This window comes from Choristoneura fumiferana, chromosome 13 (genome assembly GCF_025370935.1).
Source record: "Choristoneura fumiferana chromosome 13, NRCan_CFum_1, whole genome shotgun sequence".
NCBI lineage: Eukaryota > Metazoa > Arthropoda > Insecta > Lepidoptera > Tortricidae > Choristoneura > Choristoneura fumiferana.
This window is the reverse complement of record NC_133484.1, coordinates 5096609-5115550: the sequence shown is the minus strand read 5'-3', so window position 1 is coordinate 5115550 and position 18942 is coordinate 5096609. Positions and strand designations below refer to the sequence as shown.

Genomic DNA, 18942 nt, shown 5'->3' with positions numbered 1-18942 from the left:
AGATACTTGAACTGGTTTCTTATTGTATTATTGTTGGTCTCTGTCCAATAAAAAAAATATTACACCGGGACTCGATAAACACAGAGCGGCTGGCACTAAAATGGATTACGTATGTGCTGTCGACTGAGTTTAATGTTTATTTTTTACCACTTATGGTAAAATAGGACCGTAAAAAAAACATTCTTTACTATAATTTCTTTATATAATTTTTAAATGGATAGTGTTATTATTGTTCATAGTGTTAGTTTTCTTGTGTTTTCAAAGCATTTTTTCTTACCGATAAAGTACCGATTTAAAAAATTCACGTGCCAATATCTTACATAAAGTGCCCTAAGCAAATTATTGAAATTTATTGGAAAAAGTGAAAATCTTCTTTTCTTCGCAATTGAGCTTGCGGCTTTCATTACGCTTTCTAACTCTAGCCTTCAAACGGTTGATTATTTACTTTAGACTTTCTAGGCAATTTGTTTTATTGTTGTAAAAGTAGTTGCTTAATAGTTTACTGTTGGGTTAGTCCTTTCTTAAATCAAACTGAATTACTAGAATCTTACGAGATGATTCGGAAATTTGATAAAAATTTCGACTTATACCAAAATAGGCTCCAACGTAAACGGAAGGAGAAATTATACCCCTTTGCCTTGTCTGCGGCACGATTAACAGTCTATAAGGAAGACGTAATACCAATGAGATCTTGGATTCCTCCACATATGGTATCGGAGCACGCCAATTAATGGATCAAACGGTCCATTCGTTGGAATTGATTTCCGCGTCTTCCTCATTTAGACTATCATCACATACACGATGTGTGACCTCGTGTAAACCAATTTAAACGACAATAAATAAATAAATAGCATGGGACACTTGACACCAATTGACATAGTCCCAAACTAAGCAAAGCTTGTACTATGGATACTAGGCAACGGATAAACATACTTATATAGATAAATACATACTTAAATACATATTAAACATCCAAGACCCGAGAACAAACATTCGTATTATTCATACAAATATCTGCCCCGACACGGGAATCGAACCCGGGACCTCAAGCTTCATAGTCAGGTTCTCTAACCAGTTGGCCAACCATTCGTAATTTATTTGATAAGGTCAAATTTTATGGTTCGCTGTATTTCGATATGTTTGGGTGTAGCTTCCCCAGAAAAAAAAAGTAAAAATTCAGAGACTTATCAAGATTGAAAAGAATCTCGACACGCACGAATAGTTCTCTATCCTTTTTGATCCTCCATCTGTGAATCGATTTATATCTGTCCTTTGACTCGTTGGCGTGGCGTTCTCAATTTCTCAATGACTGATTGATTTTACTTGCCAGTTCTCATGATATCTCATATTATCTTCATGGCAGGTATCTGTTTTATTTTAAACGAAAATTTAAAATTATTTCACATTTTGATAGAAAAACTTTAAATGCACAGTTACTGCCATCAGAATTATTACGACATTCTCATACGGAGTACGGTTACGTTCCAAAAATATTCCTTTTCGTATTTTCTGCTAAGTGTCTGTTCAATCCAGACAGTCCTTGACGTGCCAAGCCGTTCACGATTTGTCTGCCAGGGTCAGAAGATGAAAAAACTGGCTCGAAGGGACGGGCTTTCTCTTGCAGGAAGCTCGCGTGGGAGGTGAAAGTCAGCCAACTTGTCCTTGAGTCCCTGGAATAAACAAGAAGCGCCCAGCGAGAAATTGACTTCCTGCGATAAGATCTTATTAGATGCATTGTGTAAGTTTTTCTAACTAATTGATATATTAATTCATGGTTGAAAATACAACAGCATACAAGGGAACAGCGACCTCTAATTTTAAAAGGGGATTCGACGTACGGTGCATTGTTATACATAGCTCTTCTTGTTTATTTATTGATAGTTCAGTTGTTTGACTGTAAGCCTCTGCACTTGACTTACTTTTAGAGAAGGAACTAAAATTATCCATATCTAGAATTGCTCTTAACTTGTACCGTTTTCCGACCGCACAATTGCCACGCACGATGAAGTCAAAAACGGTCGGAATGAATAATTACCGACACTATTAAGTATGTTAATTAATCCTTTCAACTACGCCGCTTGTGGTCCGGAATGTACAAAAAAATTAATGTCAACAACTCCTTTAATATTTAAAAGTAGTATTATTACTATTAGAGAATTGAACTGTTATTTTTCTCGCATAAAACCGTAAGGCGGAATACATAAACATTTCAGCAACAGCGAACAGTTGTTTGATCCGTTATCAAGCGTATTATGTAAAATAACATGCTCACGGACAAAAGATTGAAAACGTCAGCCAATGCCTAATTCATGGCAGCATTTTGTAAAGCAAGTACGAGTAGATGTTAATATAGGCTGTTACCCGATACAGTTATCAAACCTAACACACAAGAGCCTAGGTGATTCGCGACTGTGGCATTTGTGCACGGGCCACTAAACGAGATATTATACTTTATTTCTGCATGTTAACAAACATTACACTGACTTTAATTGTATTATGGGCTTTTTATTATCTTTATTAAAGCTCATTTGTGTCAATGGCTCAATCCACCACTGCCCCACATAATCATGTTATGTGGTGTTTTTACAAGTTTTTACTTAACTAACAACGTTCTTAGGTTTGTAAGTTATTATTTAAAACAAATTAAGATAAAACATGTAAACATGTATATTATAAGTTCGCCTTTGTACATCTTAGGGCCAGTACAGACGGACTGCATTCCAACTGCAACGTAACCGCAACTGCCGAGTGCCCATACATACATTTTTCGTTACAGTTCGATTGCAGTCAGCACAACTGCACTCTGACTGCAATTGAAATGTATGGGCAGTCGGCAGATACGTTGCACTTGGAATGCAGTCCGTCTGTACTGGCCGTTATTGTCTTGTTATTTGTTAATTTCATGTGTTTTATGTACCATCAGCCAAATATGTGGTCTACAACCCTAAAGCTGATAATCGTTTGTATGTCATAAAACAATAATGCCAATAGACGTGCCTGTCAACATGAAAGTTCGACTTTAGTGACATATTCATTTGATAGGAACTTGTTTAAAAATTGATAGACCACTTTTTTGGCTCATGGTACAATAAAGAGTTTACAATACAATACACTCCGTGAGCTCTTAAAAAAACCTTCGGATTTTAGAAGCATACTTCGGGTATTGACGATGACACGCGATCGTGATATGCGGTTCCTTTCTGTTATCAACTTGCAAAACTTTTCGAAGTTACCGTAAAAAGTTATGTAAAGAATAACCATCAGTCCAATACAAACTAAACCTTACTGTAATAATATTACGCTTATTTATCTTTTTCTAATTTTAATACAATATGACTTTTTGTCATGATAAAAATTAAACAAAAATCAGCATTTCCAATTTTTCCATCGTTAATTTAAATAGAGAACAACCCGCCTTAACACACTACTTTTGTTTGGAAGTATATAGAGCTGTTATACTGTGTCTACTTCTCCTCGGTATGTCGAATTTTTTTTTTTGGTCTGCTTCGTTTAATATTTTTTTAACGTATTTTCGATTATTTTTTTTGGGGAGCCGTGGTGGCCGAGCGGTTTGACCTATGGCCTCTCAAACAGAGGATCGTGATTTCAAACCCCGGCTCGCACCTCTGAGTTTTTCGAAATTCATGTGCGGAATCACATTTGAAATTTACCACGAGCTTTACGGTGAAGGAAAACATCGTGAGGAAACCTGCACAAACCTGCGAAGCAATTTAATGGTGTGTGTGAAGTTCCCAATCCGCACTGGGCCCGCGTGGGAACTACTGCCCAAGCCCTCTCATACTGAGGGGAGGCCTGTGCCCTGCAGTGGGACGTATAAAGGCTGGGATGGGATGATGACTTTTCGAAATCCTCGTTGCTTCTATAACTCGGTCCTAAACCTCATTAAAATATTTACAATCAACACATTTCTTGAAACTTTCAGCTTCTTTTAAATAAACATTATATACATTATAATTATAAACAATTTACCGTTATTGGATATTTACAGAAATACCCTATTTAAGTTGACTCACCATAGAAATCAATTTTCGAACTCTCGAACTACATAAATAATGTAAGTGGTGGTTTTAACTGCTCTATATAAATCAATGAAAACACAACGAGTGCACTCTCCACGTGATGGATTGCTACTAAGTCAAAAAGACAATTGTTCTACTACACGAATCCTTCCGATTTCTCCCAAAACCCGAAGGTTTTTTAAGAGCTTACGGATTGTACAGTTTTAAAACTCTGAAGAGAAAATAAAACATGAACCAGACTCAGCGATTTTTTGAACAATGCACAATTTATATGAAACAACTTTAAACTCTTTACCCGCGTTTGCGTATGTGAAGAATTCGTTTATCGCGACCCAACGGGAACTATATGCAATTTTCCGGGATAAAAACTATTCTATATCCCTATTCAGGGTCTTAACCTATCTTCATACTAAATTAATCTAAACCGGTTTAGTGTTTTAAGCACGAAGATGTAACAGACAGATAGACTAAAGTTACTTTCGCATTTAGAATATTAGTATGGATTATTATGATTAATAAAATTCTGTACTGTAGTAAATTTCAATTTCAAGGTTTGGTTTAATTAAAGTTTATTTAATTTTTTTTGAAACATTTAAGTAAGCCGGTTTTTAGGGTCCCGTAGTCAACTGGGAACTCTTATAGGTAGTTTCGCCATGTCTGTCCGTCTGTGTCTGTCCGCGTCTATGCTCTGAGACCGTTAGTACTAGAAAGCTATAATTTGGCATGAATATACATATCAATCACGCCGACAAAGTGGTAAAATAAGAAAACGGGAAACAAATATTTTTAGCGTACCTTCCATAGACGTAAAGTGGGGGTGTTTTTTTTTTTCTCGACTAACTCTATAGTGTTGGGTATCGTTTGATAGGTCTAGTTAAACCATTGTGGGTTTGCTACGATGACGATTTTTCTATTCAGTGATCTGTTTGCGAAATATTCAACTTTAAAATGCAAATTTTCATTTAAATCGAGCGTCCCCCCCACTCTCTAAAATCTAAAAAAATTGGGTGGAAAAATTGGAAAAAATTCGGAATGGTAGTAAATATGTCAAATTTACAAGGAAACTTATAGCGGCTTAGATTGTTGGAGAGATTAGTAATTTAAGGGGCTGTTTCACCATCCATTGATTAGTGTTAACTGGCGGTTAGGTGTGATGCCGTCTCTATTTGTTTTGTTCGAACAGATGGAGACGGCATCACATTTAACCGTCGGTTAACGCTAATCAATGGATGGTGAAACAGCCCCTAAGAGTAATTAGCAGCCTAAGGTATAATACATACCTAAACTTGGAAGATTCCGTACATAATACTTTATTTATTTTATTTAAAATATGGCTTCTGTCCTATTTTCGGACAATTTCGCCAGTGTCGAAGTAAGCTCTCTTTGGGAGCGACGTTGTACGGTGACGGTGATTGTAGTTTTTGCAACTTGATAGTAAAATTCCTGAAACCACGTGGAGACAACTTGCGCATTAAAAAATGTCAGACACGAGAGCAATATACATGTAATTTTGTGATCACTGTTCACTGTTAAGGTTAATCGCCGCATAAAACACTATCAAAATTATACTTCATCTAGCCAAAGAAACCAGAAATACCAAAATTAGATACTGTTTTGTCTACATCCGCCATATTCGAATGCTACAAATCGAATCAGTACACAATACGAAATCCTTAGAAAAATATTAATTGATTTTCTAGTAATGGCTACGGAACCCTATCCTGGGCGTGTCCGAGTCCGACACGCTCTTAGCCGGTTTTTATTTAACAATGTGTTTTCGAAAGATTGTGTTCGCAAAACGGAAACATTTTTGAAAGACCTTTTCAAACTCGAAAAGAAAATTATCCCTTCTACATGTAGGGCAGGTAGATATTCCAATTGTTTTTTATTTTAAAACTTTTTTCAACGTGATTATTATGTACACCCAGCTTATTTAGCTAGTATGAAGAGTTTCTAAGCTAAGCCGCAGATAGAAGTTCAGGCAGTCAGAAAGATGGACGGACGAGCATGGAAAAAATAGAAAGGTTCCGTTTTTGATTTTTAACTATAGAACCCTCAAAAAAGTTATGAATAGTCAACATTCATCCCAGTTAACACAATTCCAAGTTATGTCGGGTATTAACGTAGAGTAGACAGGGCTCGACATAGGAGACGGCAGCCCGAGGGTAAATGACCACCTGACCCATATATCTGCGGCTCGACTTTCACCGGCGGTCGTTCACCCGGGAACCAACACGTAAACACCCGGCCTGATTTCAAAATGGAACCATTGGGAGCGAACGAAGTCCACCATTAATTGGAGCGCATTCCAATTAAGACCTCGTTACGTCCGTCTTTTATGCAATTAGCACCGTCCATTTCATTCATTAGGGCACAAGTAGGTAAACTGATAGATAATTTAAACTCAACACTCATAATGTATTTTGCAACAAAATATAGATAGGCACGATATCTCAATTTTCATCAACTGCTAATAAGCGGCATTTTTCATGTTTAGTAGAAAGAAATAGTGTAGGATCCGAGCGAATCGACGCAGCATTAATCATGGTGCGATAAATCAGTACACAATCGCGCTGTTGCATGCGCGCAAGTTGGAACGCGGCGATTCCCACCAGAATCGAATCTATTGCAAAACAATCAACTTTTTGTTGCTAATGTATAAACGGGATGTTGATAGTACAATTGTTATAGAAACAGAAATGAGAACTGAACTGATCGACTCGATAGATACAATCAAAGATTTCAATATTGGACGCTGCAGTTGTACCGGTCGGCGTTACTAATCTATCCCCTGTATGTTTGATAGGCATCTACTTGCTATTCATGCGGTCTAAAACAATGACGTGTGTTATTGTCTTTCTGCTACAAAGAGGTCCTTTTGATGCCGGATCCAGCACAATGATCTGCATTTAACCAATTCATACTACCATTGTCCCTGTGCCAGGGCTGCACACACAAAGAGGTGTTTGCATAACGCTATTAGACACTTCGGCACGAATCAAATTGTTTATTTCACTATCTCTTGCACAAAATAAACCAGAATTTGCTTCATAAAATCAATTGCCTTCGAGTACTCTGATGTACAATTCAAGTGCAACGAAAGCGTTTGCAGCGCGCAGCGCAACCACGAACTTAGATAATATAATAGCTATTACACTTTCTAATTCGTTTCATACAACCAGTGAAAATTTCTTTTGTATTCAGATTATTATTCTTTAACCTCTACTTTCATGGTGACAAACCAGTCAAGGCAAGATAAAATTGATTTAAATGTTTTTATTTGCATAAATACAATACATGCCGGATATAAGCCGCAAGCAAATATTGCAAATAATCGTAATCCTTGGAAAGACATTCATTGAAATGCAATGCGAGTTCTTCTTCTTACAGGGACATTTTTAATCGGTGCCACAGTTTATGAACGCCACTGGATAGGACTTGCGATGTTTGGAGGCAAACCGGGTCTGTATTCAGAATCGAAGGGACATGTGGACCTTGAAGTCACGTCGCTTCGACCGACCGCAGGCGAGATGCGGTAAAATATTATACAGATTACTATCTACACATAAGCCGTACCTACCACTTAACAAGGTTACAAACGGCAAATAGGTATGATTCAAACCCCGTGATTCGACTTTCACTAGAATGCATCAATATTATCCATACGACTATTTGATTGTTAATTACTTTTACGACACAATTGGCTACATATCGGGGCTATTTGGTGCTCATTTTATACAAATTGAAATGGAAGTTTATTGCATTCTTTTGGATTGCTCGTTAACATGTGTGAGCGCGGAGTTTTATTTCACCAACAAGCTGCCTGCATTCTCCTCATAACTCTTTTGTCTTCCCGCGGTCGCGGTATACACCTTTTATTGTGTTCTTTGTTTATTTTTTGAAAATAAGACTTTTTATCTCGGCCATCACTCTCGTGTACTGTTATAAACATTAAACTTAACAATTCACATTACGATTGCCAGCTATATTTATTTTTTTACATCGTGAGTAGGAGCATCGTCAAGAATTCGGTTTGCAGTTATCTGAATTGGATCATAGTCATATTCCACCTGAACAAAAGAAAGTTCGTGACTTTGTTGATTGTTTTCGGCTTTTTTGTTATGTACCATGCTCTTTACTTACGTGTACCCCACGTATATGGTCGTTTGATTTATCTTTAACCTGAATCCAATCAATCGTATTGATGGTTCGGTAGTTAATAATACAATAACTGTTTCTTCGTGTTGTAGAGGATTTCTATTGATTGTGAATTCATTTATTGACGTGTGTGTTGAATAATCAGTTTTGCAACATCGGTCGCATTGTTGCGGCGCGCGTACGGCCGGCGGGGGCGTCGCCCCAGTGAAAGTGTGAAAGTGAGGCGAATGCTCTTGCGCATCGCAGCTAACTCGACTATCTATAAACCGTTCTACTGCGCTTTTCACATTAAATGCTTACTTATTAAGCTCACTGTCAACCAACAACTATTCAATAGCACACTATGCCCTCAATTTATGAAAAAAGTCTCCGAAGTGGATGTAGTAACGCTTTCAACTTTAATCGAATTCGATGCTGCCAATTGTGAAGGAGAGGCTTGGATATTGATTAATTTATTAAGTTTATTATTGTGTTAGAGAAAACAAATAAACAGATTTATTAGGTACCTATATAATACCATGTTTGTTGTAAAATAGTCACGTTCCAACTTCGCTAACAAGAAGAGATGGCAAAAAAATTAACGAGCTCCGCAAATAATGTATCTAGAGCGTGCTGGCTCACAGTTCGTTCGTTGTTTCCGCAGACGGCTTGTAACGAAGCTCGCCTCTACTTGATGAGCTCTGCCAACCGGACCAGATTTCGGTTTATTGCATCCAAGCAATTAAATGTTCTCTTCAAAGCTCTTAATATTACTGAACTCAAAAATATTTTTTAAATTTATCATTTTATTGCCTCTGGATTAAGGGTTATTATTACTTATTTATTTTTCACGAGTAAGTGCAAACACTGCTGGAACTTCAACACGGCCACGACCAGTAATATCTAAGGGATACCTACCGATTAATAGCTATAGCCTGGCTAGATCATAACATAAGATTTACTGCATGCCTTACTTTGTACCTATGTACGCTTACACTAAAGACACTAGCTGGGTTATCAAAGTATTTTAACGGCGTCCACATAACAGTTAAAACGTCCATTCAAATGGATGTACCAAGCATAATTCCTGCGCTTAAGGATAATAGCTACGAATTATCGCCACGGAATATCATACAATCGTCCCACAATCGATTTATTGAGAAGCGACCTCTACAGCCGTAAAACATCCTTCGCAACGATGAGGTGTGGCGAATACGATAACATAAATTTAATAAGTAGTATAGCGACATACACGATCAAACCAGAACGGTTGCATTATGATATAATAAATTATAAAATATTGTAAAGTGCGATGTGACTATGGCAATGTACGGACAATAGTAATATTAAAGAAAATGTACGCTTTGTAATTAAGTCAAATACTACTAATATCGCGATTTGCTTCCTATCATGCATGATGCGTCCGGCCGTCCTATACTCAATCGAATGCAATTTCGAAACGTCTATTCGTGATCGCTACAGAGATGCTTGGCGTGTATTGTTTTTCTCCTAGATTCCGTTGAACTGTATCTCAGACATTGCAGCTAATATCTGTTATTATTGTCTGGTGTTTATATATTCATCTTATCTACAATATAAATACTCCACGATTTAGCAGCTGGAGGTTTGAACTATGAACTATAGTCAGCATAAGTATGATACGGTATACATGATTTTCTCTGCAACATTGCTTTTTCTTATACCTAGACATTTGAACTTTTTTTATTTGTGACGGTGGTGACAAGTGTATCTAGAATTAAGATTTAAATAGTTTCAAGACGCATACTCCCTGCTATGATTAGTTATACATGATCACGATCACGATCATGTCGCTCTCTCTATTGTACAGGCAACTCGCATGACGTTTCACAATCTTTTGTACCACAGCAGCCCTCGTCGTTCTTTTAATGCAGACCACAGTTGAACTTTTGTACTTTTTATTTACCCCGCTTTGTGTTGGTTCGGCATTAACTAATGTCGCCTGTCAGTCAGGTGATATCGGTCTCTCGTTAGTAGTATTGTAGCGCCCACGCCTGGTCAAATGCGCCCTAATGGATCCCTGACAGGATTACATAGTGTCTGATAGATCGCCCTCCCTCAACTTGGAAGAGTGCTGATTTATGCAGTTTTAGCTTTAAGCTCTAGCATGAAGCTTCTGACGCTACAGCATGATTCACTGGCATCAAACGTGTATGCGTAGGTGTGTGACAAAGATACAGATGGATAGTGGAGAGCGTGTGAACGGCAATCCCGGTGTGTATGTGCTGGGAAGGAGGCGCGACGGATCGGTCTCACGCGCCGCTGATTGTATCGGACGCCGCGCACCGACTCCGACCACAGCTAATTATTAATCTTTACGTGTGCGATAAAATACGTAAATTATAAACGAACTCATAATAATGTTTAAATTTATGGCACGCTCTACTGTTACTGCTAATAGAATTTAAACCGCTCTCACTCTTCTAATTTGAATGCAAAATCACTGTCATTGTCTTGTCCGCGCTTTCCGAGCACGTTATCTAATACACTTCTTACAATGGATCAGCGAATAGCGCTCATTGCGCTCCAACACAATGCTTCCGCAGACGTCGGTTCCGCTCTCGTGAATTGGGTAAGTATGGCATTTGACGAAACTTCACTCTTCCAGTAGTCTACTGTCCCGATTTGGACGTCAACTCTAACTATTGATAAATCTGTTTAGTTGTTTGCCGTCGATTATCGTCGGACTTAAGCGTAAAAGTTGATTTGCACGCTGGCTCAGGGGTATATTAGAGAGCTGTCGATTCGCGTCGCGACGCGGACCGTTCGCACGACAATCGGGAGCGCGACGCGGCAACTGGAGCGATTAATATTCAAATGTACCCGATTTCAGATATCTCAGACTAATAAATGTTCTGCACGTACTTGGAATTGACATGTTGTTTTGTAATTTAACCTTCAATTATATGATTTGACAGTTGTAAATATACTGTAAATTCAGTAGTAATCAATGAGATGCTAAATCATGTCAATTCTATTTTATTATTGCTCTTATTGTTGCTAATTCCAACGATGTGATTACTTTTTATGCATGCACGCAAAGGATGGCTAAATATTAAAACACCGACATGGCTTACATATGCATCATTATATTTATTATAGTTTTGTGTACAATATGCAAATCGGAGCGTGATATCCACTAAGCGCTTTCGCTTCCTTCCCTGCCCTGCTGCGCGTGCTTATATTTTGGGAAACTGCCACTGTAAATATCGAATTCAGCCTGCATCGGCCCATAAGCCACATTGTGCATTGTTTAGATGTATTATATCTACTTTACCCGTCCGCATTTTAACCTACATTTTTCAATCCTGCTATAAATTTCAACATTACTTGCATTGCAATACAGTCGCAACATTCACCCAGTAATGTGTGGGAAACGGGCGTTCCAACTTTTTCTAATTGCCTTGTGTCGGTTGTACGGTGTGTTATTATTGCGGGGCGTAATGCAACACGGGCCACAGAAGTAAGACGCCTAGCTGTCTCCGGCCAATTTCGTTGTTAATTATCTTCCATCGCCTGGCTGACTGCTCGACGGCACGTCTGGCCCGTAACTGCTGTCTCGAAAGTAGGCAATGCGTGTATGGTGGCTCATGCACGTCGGCTATTCTTACCTGCTATTCCGGTGCAGCTGTTGATGCACGGTGACTTATTGGTGTTCCATCGGCGACAAGTCATGTTTGTTTTATCGTAGTCTTATGGCAGGAACGGCCTGTTGCATGTTTCTACTTAATTTTTCTTACCTGTGAATGTACTCCCTTAAGATAGTCTATTATTAAGCTTTGGTCATACTCGCATACCTACTTTCTTCTATCTCTTATAAATAGAAATAACGTTTTATAACTCGAGTACTTTTTGATTAAAATAAAATGATTTATAGAACATTTACTCGCCCCAAAAAGTGCTTCTCTTTTTCGATGAGCGCCTTGCATTACAACTGACCTGCTTATTAAAATTTAACCGTTTACCAGTTTCATCCTCATCTCAATACTGCTTCCGCATCGAATCCACTATCGCATTTGACACAGCCACTAATTAACTCGTTGAGGTCACCTACAGAACTGTTTTTGTTTCTCGCTTGGCATTTATTACACCAACAAACAAACTTCCTTAAAGATATCGAGGCCGCCATTAATTGCGGCTGCATGAAATAGTGAACTCGTTAATTTAACGACTTTTATCTCTTGTTCTTTAGTTATTTAGTCCTCGTCTTAACCAATTCTCCTCGTGTCTACTTCTCGTCTTGTTTTCGAATAAAATTGTTTTTGATGTTTGTTCTATTTTAAAATGTACGAGTGAGTATTGATTTTATAACTTTACATTCTCTATGTTCGTGCATGTTTGCCTTTATTAATAAGACCACTTAAGTTTTATAAAACAATTCAGTTAAACGATTTACTTTTAGTTACCCTGAAAAGCTGCTGTTTTAATTTCAGCGTATTAGCAAATCAGTTGTTCGCCGTTACTTTGAGGCCTAGATGGCAACGCGGCTGGAAAGGTACGTTTACATTCTGGTATTTGGCACATAGTGCCGCTCGCTGCGAAATTGGAATTTCTCTTAATAAGCCGATTGTTTCTACGGAATAAGGTACACGACCTTCATTATCCGTGCCTCATCTGCCGTTGATTAGGATGTTGATATCGACCAGGAATCTGTATTGTCAGGCTAGATTGGTCTTACGTACATGCCTTTCCAACGTGCCTACATTTAGTTGGAATTTGCAGCGGTTCTATATTAACTTTAACTTAGTCTTTACTGCAGTTATACTCTGTTATACTCACCGCCGTAAGGCTTGAATAGCGGTACGCATCGCATCGTCATCGACCCACCACAATAAAAGACAATGAAATCAAGTTAATTTACTATTAAAATGTTACGAGCTTGATACCAGACTAACCGGCGAAATCATCAAAAGCAGTAAAATTTGAATCTTTATAGCACAATTAAGAGAAACACGACACAACACTGAACATTACCAAAGCATTTAAGTTCACTAATTCTCCCCATGGGTGGGTGTATTGCTGAATTAATTAAAACGAAGCATGTACCGAGCTATGAACATGAACTTCGTAATGAGTTACCTGCGCAAATCATTGTGTACAGGCATACGCGACTCAGATGACTCACCTTTAATAACAAGGTAATCGTGACGTAGAACATGTAATTTTGTAAAAGATTTATGAGATGATCTCCAAACAATAAATAATTATAGTAATTTTACCCGTAGTTGCCGAAATAAAGATATCATTACATGCACACGTGTGCAGTACATACCTATAGCTTTGAGAGCATCAGACGTTAGTATTAATTTCCATTTCGCTCAGCTGTGGTTAGTTTCATCTCCAAATATATTAATAATGTGCTTGTGGAACATGGTTTTTTGTTTAACACAATCATCAAATAAAAACATGGTTCACGGGACTTGCTTTGAAATTATTTTAATAATACGCTTTCAAATCGCCTTTCGAGCTCTTATTAGTTTAAACGGTATTTTTCTTTGCCTAACGCTGTTGCCGCTCTTTAGTTTTTGTTTAGTTATATTAGTATTGACTTGACAGCACGTTAAGGGCTCTATTGAAGTGGAAAAATTTTGCTGATTTATTTGCAGGCTGACAAATAGTATTGATGTTGTAGAAAACACATACATATTTTACTCTTAGAAGTAGATATTTCTTTCCGAATATAAATACATATAATAAGTAGGAATACGCAATACATTAAAAAATAATCATAAAAATTGGACTAGTACTGAAAAAATTGTGCGTGGTGATTGATATAAAAATGGACGATTAGGCTTCGTTTTACACAATGCAGCATTTTCTGAATACTTGCAACATATTTTGATTATAATTTAATGGATATTCCTAAAGTAAAGAGTAGGTAATGCCAACGTGTCCGCTGGTGATTGCCTCTCTTTGTAATCGGCGCTATTTCCTGCCTGACAACACCTGGTAAGTACGTAAGGCGCCTGTGACCATCAACGTTACTCTGCTGTATAGCAAAAACCGCCGAGCCAGTTTCCGCAATGGCTTGTGTTTCTTGCGAAACTCCTTCCTATGACTCGGGTTAAGATTGAAACGGTAATTGTATGAATCAGGATACTTTTTATAAATTGCTGAGACTTCCATCGTGTGTGGTGTGGTAGATTAGTCCTATTGCCGATTTCGAAATGGGTAAATATTAACTGTCAATTTTTTTATTAAATTTAAGAAAGTTCTTAAACAGTTTTGGTGTATTTTATCATTAAAATATTCAAACAAAAGCATGCTAACGTCTAACATGTTTACCAAGACCAAGAGTTCAAATATCATCACAAATGAACCCGACCTGTCCTTATTCTGTCGTACACCAAATGCGATTGTCTCAAGTCAACGCACCGTCACGTCTGGGGTCGGTTACACTATCAGAACGCTCTCGCTCTTCCAATGTCCGTAAAACATTGATACTATCAGATAGTTCATTTCATTTTAGATATCAACATTTTTTTTTCGCCTTGTGGTAAGTGAAGATGACTCCCACTCTGAATCGTGTCAATCTTTTACTATTATTATCTTACGCGATAAATCGATCTAGTTACTCGTAGTTCCCATATGATGACAAAAATTCGTTTTTTTATTATCTGTCTTCGGTAAAATTTTCTGTTTTCGATTATGTACTCTCACTCAGTTTATCCACCTTGGGACTATTAGCTATACGATACTGACAGTCTACATAGCTGTAGCCTCCCACACTACTTCCACTAAGATGCAGCCTCCTCTCTTTTAGTTTCCGTTTGTTACCCGTTTGGTACAATGCACTTTATATGACTTCATAACTTTAAACTTTGGACTTCTATAATCGCTTGAGCATTTTGATAAATTCAGTTATTTGTAGCTTGACGTTATTAATCACTTGCTTGTCGGCCTGCACTCAAAAAGAGAGAGCTTGTACTGCTCACGTTATCACGCTACTCGTCATACTTGATATATATACGTCTCATTATTGGGTTGGGTACTAGTTCTACTCACAAATAACAGGGCCAGTTACCGCACGAGCCTAGTGGAAATCGGGAACTTTATACCCACCATTTAACTTCTTCACGGTTGCGCTTTGCGCTGCTGTTCTACGCCGAAAAGCTTTTAGTAAATTTCAGATGTAAATTTACACATAAATCCAGAAAAACTTCGGGGTGCGAGCGTGAACTCAAACCCACGACCATGACAGGTTAAACCAAGCGGCTATCACGGCTTTATCACGCTTCTACTGCTTTATTATTTCCGCATCGAACATAATTTTGGAAATTCTGACGATAAATGTGCACAGGCCCGATTATTTTCTTCAGTGTTGATGCGGTTATCGACTGGCAGACGAACCCTTGTCGTTTTCCCCGCGATGGCCCATGCCGACGTCTTTACTGCCCGGAGCCACTTGCCAAAACTCCTTCACTCAACGCAGTTAGGATCAACAGAATACACCCACTTAGTCTGCGAGTGTACTTAACAATCGTGTCTTAATGAACGATGAATCAAACAGCATTTCTAATGCCCGATCAGAGCGTTGAACTGACAGTTTTTTCATAATGTTTGCATTGTAAATTCACAAGTTTTTTTATGTCACCTCCTGGTAGTGGATTTATTACTATTACTAAAATATTTGTCAACGTAAAACTGTTTGTAGCTAAAGTTTTTGAACACTGTTTTTAATAAATTCTCGAATTACTATTTAAAATTCTCGTAATTACCTATACCTATAATGCAATTAATTTTCATTGTATGGCTCCGTTCGATTGATTTTTCTTGACTTCTAATTCAGCTCAAACCTGGACTGAACCTTAATTTAAGCACATCTACTTACAGCGTAAGTAGTGTAGTAGATAAACACAAGATTAAAATCACAAAAATAGGCAATCTACTAGCGACGCTAACACAATAATGATGTCACACTTCTAATATAGTGTGTCTACTTGCAAAGATAACATGCCATTAGGTTATTCACCTTCCACAAGGCTCATTGTCAGTTGAAACATCGCATGATAAAATACAATGTGACTTTTCAATGCTCGCCTATTTTGAAAGCCGCATATAAGCATAAGTAACTACAAAAGAGTACAGTTCACGGCCTCCGCTTTTGTACATGTTTTGATAGATTTACGAGTAGAAACCCTTGATCCATGTTCTGTTCTGTCTTGGAAATGAGGCTGCATGTTTTAGAATTTGAGTTGAATATTATAGTTCCTAAACGGCATGTCTTGTGTACCTGAACTAAAAAGGCTAAGTATGTGCTGTCAGGAGCTTTCGGTTGCTTGTTCATATCTAGCTTAGCAGAGTTGAAAGTAAGTGCTCCAACAAAACCAACAAAAATATGCTCCAAATTTCTAGAACAAATAAGGGATCACGGTGCGGACGTTTTTAAAGAAACAGGTATCCTAACCCTGCCGTCGCTTTATGTTTTTGAAATAATCATGTATGTTAGGAAGAACATATGTGATTTTCCCACTAACGTCGATAAGCCAAAGGCTACTAGAAACACAGTGAAGCTTAAAGTTCCATCTTACAGACTGGCTAAAACCAAAAAGTCGTTTCTGGGAAATTGCATACGTTTTTATAATAAAATTCAAAAAAATATATAAATGAAACGGATACAAAATTCAGATCTATTGTCAAGAAGACATTAATATCAAAGGCGTATTATAAAGTTAATGATTATATCATGGACAGGGATATTTGGAAATAATTCCGATCCGCATTAGCGATCCCTTCAAATAGCGAACCTACTGAGTTAAAAATAAAGTTGTGTTAAGTACTTGTGGTGTATAGGTACATATCATTTAATAATATTATAAATCTGTTTTAAAAAAATATACCTCGTTGAGTTTCTTGCCGGATTCTTCTCAACAGAGGTTTTTCCGAACCGGTGGTAGATTTTTTTTGACATTCATAAGTGCTTGTTATAGCCTAAATTGAATAAAGATATTTTGACTTTGACTTTTGACTTTGACTTTGACGATTATGAGATATCTAGAATGTTTGTTCTTTAGGTACGCTTCACGTTAGCTTCTGGGTTCTAAGCAAAGCCACTTGTCAGTGTGCGCTTTAACTTACCAAAATGCTCCGACACCATCAAGGATGCCGACTCATTTGGGAATGGAGTTATGAACTTGCGAACATGTTTTAATATTCATTGTAATTTGTTCAAACGAAAGTTTACCCACTCAAACTTTCGGGTCATACAGTTTCATCATAACGTCGCTTTTAATTAAAACTGCTTTTAGTTCTGTTGAGCTTTCATGTTTCGTATTATTACGTATTGAAACGAGCAACTTTCAATGTTTCCCATTTGTTAAAATGAAGGTTGCTTGCAAAATTTTACCTCAACGTGACTCCGTAAAAAGTATCCTGAACAAATACACTTACATATTTAATGTGTGCCGGAGACATGCAATAGTTTATTTACCTCAACAGAATAATTCCAAAATAAATTACGAGTGCTAATGAATTATTACTTTCAACTAAGTGCATTTATTTACACGTTAACTAGAGGTATTAGCTGTTGCTCGCCTGAATAATAGTAAAACGTTAAACTGATAAATATTCGAGTCATTTAAATTGATATTCGTTCAGCATACCATCATAACGATAAGTAAATTTTGTATGAATTATCCTATAATTTTAGATTGAATTGTCAATTCGTAAACTAGTCCAAATTCAGTGTTTTTAGATAAGTTACGTTGACCTTATTTTAATGAGATAGTACGTATAATTGGATCTCAATATCGCTGCATCAATTTCTACAGCGTGTTCATTAGGTACCAAACTTCCATCGAACCTTATTTAAGGTAACTTAGTATTAAGTTATCCTCCAGCGGACTAATTTAAATAATGATGCAACATGTCGGAGAAGTCGAGGTAATGGATTCAATCATCTATCTGTTTATCATCTGGTTACGCAACTGCCTCTGTAACGTCTCCCAAACACTTTCACTCTCCCCGGCGACCTCTGCCATGAAAGTTGCAAACTCCCCCCCACTGTATCCGGTAACTAACACTTAGACCTTTCACACGAGTTCAGTGATTAATGTAGGATAATCCGACTTGGCTAATGCATTTTCTATCAATGATCTATACAAATGCAGTATTAAAGTGTGGAAACTTAAAAATACTCTGCGCTCGATTTTACACCACTATCGCATTCTTTTGAATTTTCTTTGATTTAAATAGTAGAGTTGCAGTTCGCCGGGACTGAGTAGATAATTTACCTATGCAAATTATGGAACGACTCAATGTCGTAAGAATCGAATTTATTCACGATAAAGCTATAAAATTGTACTGTTCTTTTCTATTAAAAAATCAATTCCGAATACGCGTCTTTTTTAAAAGCTTTAACTACAGTCATACCGAATCGGATTTAGTTCGCACCCGTTCTCGTCCACTTTCTGCTTTAACGATGTGCATAAGTATTGTGTCGTAAAGTAAACCTATCTTAATAATTTTTTATTCTATTCTTTTTCTTCTATTTATAATAATAAATGAGAAAGTTTGTTACTCAATCATGCAATATCGTCGGAACCAATTTATAATTCGGCTATCGCGCGCTGTTCCCTCAGGAACTGTGCATTTTTCCGGGATAAAAAGTGGTAAAATCACGTCGATCCCTCGTTCCGTTTCGACGTGAAAGACGGACAAACATACAACACACACACATTTTCGCATTTATAATATTAGTATGGATTGCATAATTCGGCGAGATAGC

The 18942-nt window shown here is 37.4% G+C and overlaps 1 protein-coding gene across 4 annotated transcripts in view; it reads left to right on the top strand.

Moving 5' to 3' along the window:
* Nucleotides 1–18942, top strand: part of twin (CCR4-NOT transcription complex subunit 6-like twin) — a 141830-nt gene that overhangs the window by 92899 nt on the left and 29989 nt on the right. The window lies entirely within an intron of this gene.